Source organism: Canis lupus, chromosome 35 (assembly GCF_003254725.2).
Source record: "Canis lupus dingo isolate Sandy chromosome 35, ASM325472v2, whole genome shotgun sequence".
Classification (NCBI taxonomy): Eukaryota; Metazoa; Chordata; class Mammalia; order Carnivora; family Canidae; genus Canis; species Canis lupus.
The window spans coordinates 21,629,280-21,637,085 of NC_064277.1; the positions used below are offsets into that span (position 1 = coordinate 21,629,280).

The following is a 7,806-nucleotide window of genomic DNA, read 5'->3' on the forward strand; positions in this document are numbered from 1 at the left end:
GCTTTCCTTCCTAAGCTGTAGAACTTTTTAAACTCTGTTCGCCTCATACCTTCAGGCAGGAAGGAGGAAATGCAATATTGGCAAAAAAATTCACTAGAGTTGGCCGGGAATGATGTGTTTCTGGCACTCTGAGATACTTAACACCTTTCAGAATAGAGGAAAAAAGTGCTTTGAAAATGTTTCAGCAAAGCACACATGGAGAATATTCTTGATCAAGACAGGCTGTCAGCACCATGTTTTACCACTGCTGTGCCCCCACCCAATTCCATCACTAAATATATTGTGTTATTCTCTCCGATGGGGTCAAAAGTCTAAGAATTGACTATGGTTTCTGCCCTGTCTCAAGTAAATTTATTTGCAAAAGCTGTAGGAAGGGATTTTCTTTCAAAAGCAAACCAACATGTAGGTATGTATGGTATTTAATTAGACAGTAAAGATGGTACTACATCAGCAATCTTCCAGAACATACACATGAGTTTAGAAAAATAGGTTCAGATGAAATAAAGTGTTTTTCTTACCTGGGTCAGGCTCACAATCCCTCTCTATCTTAGAGAACTATTCTGAAACACTTCACTATAGTAATAGTTTGATCTCTTGATTACATCGGGATTTATTATCCACCAGTCTACATCTTTACAATAAGAGAGCTGAAATCTAGTGTGTTGGAATTCATTGATCAAACTGGTCACATTTGCTAAAATTGTCCAGAGAGTGCTAGACAGCACTTCAAATTTGATCTGATAGTTGTAGCCCAATCTTCAATGGCAAACGTTTGGAAAATGATAAACAGATGGGAGTAATCAAATAAGAATGGACACAACTTGCATCTGTTTTGAGGAGCAGTTGTGATTTAAGTGAAAAGAATGTTGGACACGGAATCAGCACATCTGGATGTGAATTTGAAGTCTGGTTTACTTATTAGATGCTTAATTTGAACCAACTCACTTAACCTCTCTAAACTCCAATACTCCCTATTGTAAAATGGTGTAGCAGTGCCTATCTCGGAGTGGTTTTGTAAAGACTAAATTGCTTTAGCATATTAATGTGCCCAGCAAGAGCCTGGGGTACAGTAAGCTTTCAATGACTGGTGGTTGAAACAAAATGGCATGAGTTCAACCTGAACATTGGGAAGCATGAATTTTTCTGGATGAAACTAAGATATTGCTTTGTAAAAGGTGAAGGGCAATGGCTGAAGTGGGTGGCCAGCCTGTGCCAAATGATGTTTTGGGGTCTTGATAGAGTGTTTGCAGAACACCTATTCTCTCTGGGTAAGATGAGCCTTTCCAACCTCACACCTCATGTTCTCAGTGTCATACTGGGCCACTCAGAGCCCAAAAAACCTCCCTAAACTCGTGAAATTATTTGTTCCAGTGACCATGGATGAGTTTCCCTGGAAAAGAGAAAAATTGCTATTCCAAGGATTAATCAAAGGTAATCCAATCTCAGTAACAGTGACTGTACATATTGCTGTACAGTGCAAGCATGAAGTACATGCTGAAACAGAACCATAAATAAAGTTTTATTTGCTCATTGAGGTAAGGAATTTAAGAGAAAGGTCGGGTTTTCAATACATGGTATTGTATTTGAAGAGCAGAGTTTCACATATATGGAGATGTCCAAAAGCATCTAGAACTGAGCGTTAGAACAAGTTAGCAGAGTCACAATATTAGAGCAAAGAGCTTGTGCAAAAAAAAGAAAAAAATAGAAAAGAAAAGAGCTTGTCCAAAGCAGACATTTCCAATGCATTTTTAGTGCTTTCTTTCTTTTTTAAGTTATTTATTTATTTATTTATTTATTTATTTATTTATTTATTTAGAGTGGGGGAGAGGGCTGGCTGGAGGGAGATGGAGAGTCTCCAGCAGATTCTCCACTGAGCATGGAGCTTGATGTGGGGTTTGATCCCAGGACCCTGAGATCATGACCTGAGCTGGAATCAAGAGTCAGATGTTTAACCAGCTGAGCCACCCAGGTGCCCCAAGTGGTGTCTTTGGTACTTTCAGTTTCCACTTTTCCCCTCCATTTTATCCATTTTTCTCTTTTCACCTAGAAATCCTAGACAGCTAACACCTGCATTTGTAACCTGTGCTCTGGTTCCTCTAATCAGAAAGGAAACCTCCTCCATAAATTCAATTAGATTAGTGTTACACCCCCCCCAACAGGAGATTTTGTACTGCAGAAGAGGAAGCACTAGAATAGAAAATGAAACAAACCATACTCCATACAGTTTCAGTGTCCATAATGAAGGACATGTGTGGGAATCGGGTAAAGATGGCAGGGAGGGATAGAAAGCTTTCCACCATGGCCCTGTTGGTGACTGGCTACTTGTCCAGGAGTAAACTGGCCGTGTGCCTTTGCATAGTGATGTCTGATAAGGGGGGGAGGTGAATGTAAAGGGGCAAATGAAGCCACCAAATGCTCCAAAAAATGTGCTTCTACTATTTTTTTTAAAGATTCCAGGTTGATTTGGCAGCCAACGTTAGGAATAGGGTTTCGGAAGAGGGTAGGAATGTAGCTGGTGTCCATGACCTATTAGGTGCAATGGAAAGCCGTGTTTGAGGAGTTGAGGGGGGCAGATAGGATGCAGAGCGAGAACCCCTTCTGAATGTGAATCCCACATTCCAAATTTGTTCCCAGAACACCTGACAGAAAAAAAAATTCTTACATTTCTATGATAACAGGTTGAGATTCAAACGAACTTTATTTCCTTGCCCTTCATTGCTAGTATCCATGCACTTCATTAAACCACTGTCATTTTTTTTTCCTCCAGAGATGACTGCTTTTCAGTTCCAGGTGAAGTGACAGCTAAATATAATGGAGCATAAATCAATCTGCAAACATCTGCTCCAGGGGCCTTTGGAAGGGAAGGTGAGGAAGTATACATACATATGTAGACTCTCTGTAGCAAGACTGGATTTATTGAGATGCTCCCCACATCCTTTCAAGAGTCCAGGATTCAAAAAAGTGTCTACAATGAAACAGGGGGAAAACCTGCGTATTCAGTATCAGACTTTCAAATCTTTGCAGCAGGAAGCCTGGCATTAAAGTTGCTCATGAAGCTTTCTAGTGGAAGAGGTGATCTTGTGTGTTTGAGTGAAAGAACATAACCTAAAGCATGTGTAAAGAGTAATATTTAACATAAGAATACATTATTAAAAATATGTTAAAAAAACATGGTTCTCCTAAGGAAAAATATTACAGGAAAATGTATGACTAGAGCTCAAGTTTAAAACTCAAATATCAACATTCACGTTTTCTTTCTTCCTTTTTTCCCTCTCTCCCTCTAAAAAGAAGACAATGCAGAAGGTTTCAAAACTGCAATTCTCACAAAAAGTTTATGATTATTTTTCAGTGATACCACTAAAAATGATGTGCATTTAATTTTTATTTCTTTGCATCAGCACGCTAAAAATTCAATCTGTAAGCATTAAAAACTTTCTGAGTTATTGAAAATAAATGCTAATACAATGGAAAATTGCAAGCATGATACAATGTAAAGGTAATACATTTTAACACGTGTTATTCTGGTGTGCTGAATCATAGAAGTTGGGCTCATACACTGCAGGTATAAAAGCCCTCAAAATGTTTGCTACCAAATATGGAGGCAACTCAGGAGGGTGCTTTGCTACAGAGTATGTATTTTATGTTTGTCTTCCTAAATCTTGCCAATAGTTATTAGTTATAAACCTCAAGACAAATTTGCAATAGAATTTTCTGTCTTTGCTAGAAAATCCAATTGGCAAAAATCTTGGCTGGTAGACAGGGCTTGGGGGTTACCCAATCTTTGGGTTTGAAATGAGTTTGGAGTACATACCTATGATTACTTATTTTTAAATCAAGAGTATACTAGTACTATAAAAAAGAGAAAGTAAGTACCCTGCAGGATACATATCATAAACCAAGAGCAAAGACATGTTTCTTACCCCTGGATTGAGTGAGGCCTGCCTATTTTACCATTATAACTGCCTCAACTCTCATGATCATCGTGTGTACGAAAACTGACGGTGAGGGGCACACCTGGGTTCTAATCCAATGTTGTCAGATCCTGGGGAAGTCATTTATTCTGATTCCTCAAGTATAAAACTTAACAGCATGATTTTTGTTATTGTCAACTGTGATACAATATGTGATGCCCTGATCCGATGTGGACCATTAGTAGCTATTAGCTCTTATCCCCTGATTAGGTAATTATGTGAGGTGATGGCTGTATTAACTAACCTTACTGTGGTAATCATTTCACAGTGTATGCATGTATCAAATTATCACGTTGTATATGCCTTAAATATACATAATGTTGTATGTCAAATATATCTCAACAAACCCTGAGAAAAAGACAAATAAATAAATAAAAGCACTGATTTCACATTTTAAAAAAATTGGTCATACTTGCTCTCAAGACACACAAAAAAAGAAACTGTTCAGCAAGTAAGTATTCAGTACCTGTGGTGTGTTAGAAAATGTGCTGGGTACCAGGGATATATTTGTAAAGAAGAAGAGAAAGAAATAACATTTATTTAAGAGTTGCAGATACTGATCTAGATATTCTACATTAAATCCTTGCCCTCCAGGAACTTACATTTGGGTGGCATACAGATGAGAACATTGGCTGATGCAGTACAGTGCAGTGAGGGCCAAGAGAAGGTTTTCTCAATGGCAAAGGGATCATATTCCCTTGGGCAGTTAATCAGAACTTGGGAGGAGCAAGATTTCTGAGACAAGATGGTATCAATGTGAACTGCTTATGGGAAAGAGAAGTCCTCACCCTCTGAACTTCTGAATGCTGGGATAAAAGCCGTAGCATGAGAAGCAGATTGCACACTTGCCACCCTTGCAATGCTTTCTCTGCCCAGGGGCTTCGGTCTTGACCATGACTTGCTTTGGTCAATGGAGTGTGAACAGTTTTTCTGGGAACACAGGCTGTAAATATGCCTGTGTGGTTTCACTCGGCTTTACTACTCCTGCTATGCATCATGATACAAATGTGCCCAAGGATGCTCACAGTGACTACATGTGGAAAAGTCCACAACCTGATCTGAAGTAGAGCTCTCCTGTTCAACTCATAGACCAGTCCACAGAGAACATAAATAAACAAACAAAAACATGTTGCTCGTTAGAAACCATGAGATTTGGAGATTTGTTTATTATGTAATTTTTTTTACAGGAAAGAACACGGACTCATAAAAAATCTTGTCCTGAACAGATATTCTTTATTCTTTCCATTTCTTTAAGGGTGAGGCTAGGTGTCATGTCAGAGAACAGCAAAAGTTAGTTCTATCGAAGGCTGTGGCACAGCTTAGGTATTCCACTCAATCAGAAGTTCAGGATTCTCCTGGACTACACTCCTTAGTAGCAGTTCAGTTATCAGATGATATTAACACCATGTTTAAAAGTATAAGTTTTGAATCGGTCTTCCTTGAAAGGAACCTTAATTCTGCTACTTCCTAGTCAAGTAAATGTGGGCAAGATACTTGTCTTGATTTGCCTTTCTGTTTGAATTTGCATATAGCAAGAGAAGTTTCTTTCTAATAAGGATTATGATAATGAAGATATACTGTTCGGTACAGTTTTGTCAAATAGTAAATTGTCTAAAAACTGGGCATCACCACACGATCATGACTTTTCTACTCCCACCTCCAGTAAGATTTTCAGGATGTTTCATCCAACTTTCTTCTTCCGTCCATTATATTTCTGTGATATTTTTGTGCCACTGTGGCTTTTTAGTATTCCTGGGATGGTGGTACCCTAAGGAGTGCCTGGATTCCTACTCTTGAATTTTGGCTGACCTGCAGAGACCTAAACATCCTTAACAACTTGAACTTATTTTTTAATAGACAATGCTAATACCAGGTAAAAGCTGGGTAGACCCTTGAGAAGACCATACTCTCTGAGATTAACTTCAGCTTCTTGTTGCTTTAGAAACCTCTGCAAAGAAGAAAAGAAGTGGTTGTAGCTTTCTCTAATGGAAATTTTTTCCCTGGCAAATACACTCTTTGATTGCATAGCAGCATTTAATTCACAAAATGTCAGGGAGAAATACTGCTAGCTCATTTGGCCCTCCACAAGGAACTGTTTTGTCTAAGATCGGGTATCTTAGTCATCAAGGCTTTTTATTAATGTATATTTCTAGGCAGCCGCATGTAGCAACCACGTGGCAAGGTTATGTTTCAGAAACATGGCTGTCTTATAATAAAGATGTTTCCTTCATGAGGTCATGTTCCTGAATTATATGCTGGGTAATCCATGATCCACTAAATCCATGAGGTAATGGGTCTAAAATATGTGCCATAAACCACAGAATTTTTTTTGATGGGAAAACTGGACATGGATTATTCTATTTCCCCGAATATCAGAGTGGTCAGGATGACTAAAACTGACTCCCCCTCCCCACTTTTCCTCTTTTCTTTCACAAAGATAGACAAAGTAAAAACTCCCCATTATCTCAGAAGGAAAAGTGATTTATTAAAAAATCTTCCTGCAAAGAAAGAAGGAACCACAATCTGACAGTTTGAGATGTAGGAAAGTATGTTGTGACAAATCCCCCTCCCCAACCGGCACACATTTAAGCCATTAATATGAGTTTTTATCTGTTAATTAAGTTACAGAAATGAGGATAAATCTTCACTTTGAAAGAAAAGGCATTAGTATAAAATCAGGACCAATGATTTCAAAATGAACGTATCTTTCCTTAGAAAGAGTCACCATACCCCTTGCCAGTGACTCTCCCTTCTGGAGGCACAAAACTGAAGCTACTTTAAACGCAAATATATAAACATGTATGCACATATACTTCAAGAATCTTAGTAACCAACTGGCTTAAACCCTTCATTTTGTAGATAATGAGACAAAGAGCTAACATTTTTAAATGCCATCTGTGGTGGTTTTAAAATACATCCATAATTTTTTTATAAGCTCCCCTCAAAAGATAGAATCTAATTATTCTGTCCTTGAGAGTAAGACAGACTTAGAGACTTACCTTTAAAGAAGAGGCTGCAGCCAAAATAACAGCACATGACTTGAAGACGAGGTCATAAGCGACATTGCAGCTTCCTCCTAGCTTGCTCTTGGATTGCTTACTCTGGAGGAAGCCAACTGCCATGTGTCCATGTCTGTGGAAAGTCAGTGAAGTGCGGCAGGCAGGATTCTGTGGTCCTCAAGCTTCCCACACCCTGGTTTACGCATCCAGTATAATCCCCTCCCCTTGAATATGGACAGGACATAGGAATGGGATTTTAGATTACTCTCAGGACCATTATGGTTCTACAGAAAAGATGATAGATATTCATTCCCATGATTATGTTATTTAAGACTGCCATAGCAGACTGGAGAGATTTTTTTGAGGAAGTAAGTTGTCATGCTCTGGCAGGGGGGGTAGGGTGAGGGTGGGGTGGTGGTGGCATGTGACTTTGAGGAAATAAGCTGCTATGTTATGAGAGGGCCATGTGTGTAGGACCTGAGGATAGCCCTCAGGAGCTGGGAGAGATGGCTGGCCAACAAGACGGCTTGGCCAGCAAGAAGATACCGACCTCATTCTTATAGCCACAAGGAGCTGGATTTATGTGAGCATGGAATGGGACTCTGAGCTTGAGATACAGCCTAGCCAACATGTCAATTTCAGCCTCAGGAAGGAACCCAAAAAGAAGACCCCATTTAACTTGTACCCTGCCTTTTTACTCATGGAAACTGTGAAATAGTAAATTTGTGTTGGTTTAAGCCATTACATTGGAAGCAATTTGTTACAAAGTGGTAGAAAATTTATACAGAAGTAAACTGAGGTCTCCTGCCAGTAACTGGCACCGTGTGAACCAACCA

General features: G+C 39.1%; 1 long non-coding RNA gene across 1 annotated transcript; it reads right to left on the reverse strand.

Moving 5' to 3' along the window:
* Window positions 1-5,119: 5,119 nt before the first annotated feature.
* On the reverse strand, window positions 5,120-7,324 carry LOC118353385 (uncharacterized). Its single transcript, XR_004812224.2, has 2 exons — window positions 6,971-7,324; window positions 5,120-5,919 (listed from the first exon to the last, which is right to left on the reverse strand). It is a non-coding gene; the product is annotated as an uncharacterized LOC118353385 (long non-coding RNA).
* Between the last annotated feature and the right edge of the window lie 482 nt (window positions 7,325-7,806).